We start from the raw sequence: 2,241 nt of genomic DNA, 5'->3' as shown, positions 1-2,241 counted from the left end.
TGGCGGGATTGGATACTTGGTTGAGGAAATATCTAAGTGGTGCACTTGCCTTCTCTTGAGTGCTCACAGTGAACTTTGAGAAGAAATTGCTTAAAGATGAAATGGTTCATCAAAAGGGAAGCAGAACTTGAACATCTGGAAAATTCTCAGCCTGGCCACATCACAAAATATGAAAGAGCACATTGGAGGAGAATCCTACGGGTGTGGCCAGGTGAGCCTTTGGGAAGGCGTCTAGCGTGGCTGTGAAACCCTGGACCTCATCAGCCACCCCAGCAGGGACACGGCCACTCGGCACTGAAGGGGAAGGAGCCAGGCGGGAAGGCAGGCAAGCTGGGGGCTATTCTTCAAGACAAAGGAAGGTCCCCAAAGTCTCCTCAGAGATTGTCAGTGTTGCCGCCTCGCCGTCAAACGGGGGCCATTGCCTGGGTTTCATCAGGCCAGATGCCCCTGCCTGAGGCTGTGGGGACAGGGTCTCCCAAAGCCCCAGAGACAGTGCCGCCCAAAGCACAGGCCTGACTAGTGCCCGGCAGAGCTGTGGGGGGCGAGGCTCCCTCCACCGGGACTTCCAAGGTCGGAGCTCCCTGGAGACACAGGCAGGCGTGTGACCCAGGCCAAGGGCCGTGGCCGGGGTGAGGCCAGCAAGTGCTGTGTCCTACCTCAGGACCCACACTGTAGAGAGGCTCTAGGCACGCGGCTCCGGTGCCTGAAAGCTGTCCTCTGGGCTGTGCCCAGCAGAGCCGTGGGGACAAGGATGCCCACTGAGTCTGGAAGGCAGGACCCTCACCCCAGTGGGCCTGGCGGACGGAGCATCGAGTTTAAGAACGTGATTCTCAAAAGTTCAGGCCCGATGCAGTGTGTTCTGTTTTGTACTTGCCTGTGACCTTTCAGCCCTTTCTTTCCAATTGCTCCTTTTTGGAATGGGGTGTCTGCCCTCTGCCTGTCCTCCCCCTGCATTTTGGAAGCGCAAAACTTGTTTGCTCTAAAGATTCACAGCTAGGGGCTCCGGGTGGCTCAGTCGGTTGGGTGTCTGACTCTTGATCTCGGTTCAGGTCACGCTCTCACGGTTCATGGGCTCGAGCTCTGCGTCAGGCTCTGCACTGACGGCATGGAATCTGCTTGGATTTTCTTTCTCCCTCTCCTCTGCCTGTGTCTCAAAATAAATAAACAAAACATTCAAAAATATTCACAGGTGGAGAGGAATCTGCCTCAGGTTGTATCAGACCTTGAGTCGTACTCATTTCTGATTTATGGAATATATAGATGAGGCTTTGCACTTGGATTTGAGTCAATGCTGGCAGGCCTTTGGTGCTATTGGAATGGGATGAATATATTTTGCATGTGAGAGGGACATGGACTTTGGGGGGCGTGGGGTCAGAATGCTAAGACAAATTTGAATGACCAGAAGTCAAGGTGACTGCTCTCAGCACAGATTTCTCTCTCAAAGGACAGGCGTGAGGTTTTGAATCCACACATTACACAAGTGTCTGAACCTCCGTCCGTAGCCATTGTCTTCAGGTTTTCTTCTCCGTTTTCGGCGTTGTAATACTTCTCCTTCCCGTGGTGGCATCTAGGAGACGTGATGTGATCTTGCTGTCCCGGGGCCGCCCAGGCCAGTCTGCACCGGCATCACCTGCTAAATGGAGAAACAGAGCGAGAAGAGAAGGCTTCGTGTCTGTGACTACTAGAAAATGGGCACCGAGGACAACGCCAAAAATATTGTAGGAACAGTTTCACTTGTTCCCCGAAAGGCCTCTGCGATTCGGCCCGACTCCCGGTCGTGGGCCAGAGCCTTCTGGGAGGACTTGGTCCTGGGCGTCCTGAGCTTGAGTCCTCTACAAGCTTTTCAGGCATGTTGTGGGAGGACTTTGGCACTGTCCTCAGGACTTCTCGTGCATTCTACGATTCGGTCTGGATCTCGAGTGTATCTGCTGCCAAGCCATGCCACAGCTTAGTGACCTAAATCAGCAATGATTTGTCTCATGAGTTTGTGTGTTGACTGGGCTCTGGCGGGGGGTGGGGTGGGGAGGTCATTTGTGCCATATGGTGTTGGTCGGGGTCCCTCATGTGACTTCATCCAGCCGAGAGCATTGCAGAGGAGGCTCCGTCTCACGTCTGGCAGTCAGTGCTGGCTGTCAGATCCTCTTTCCCGAGGCAGCTTGTCCTCCAGGGCCCCTCGGTCCTCGCAGCCTCTTGAGCAGGACAGCCTGAACTCCTTTCCACGGTGGTGCTGGCTTCCCACAG

Source organism: Crocuta crocuta, unplaced genomic scaffold, assembly GCF_008692635.1.
Source record: "Crocuta crocuta isolate KB4526 unplaced genomic scaffold, BGI_CrCroc_1.0 scaffold978, whole genome shotgun sequence".
In the NCBI taxonomy this organism is placed as follows: Eukaryota; Metazoa; Chordata; class Mammalia; order Carnivora; family Hyaenidae; genus Crocuta; species Crocuta crocuta.
Note: the sequence above shows the minus strand (reverse complement) of the source record.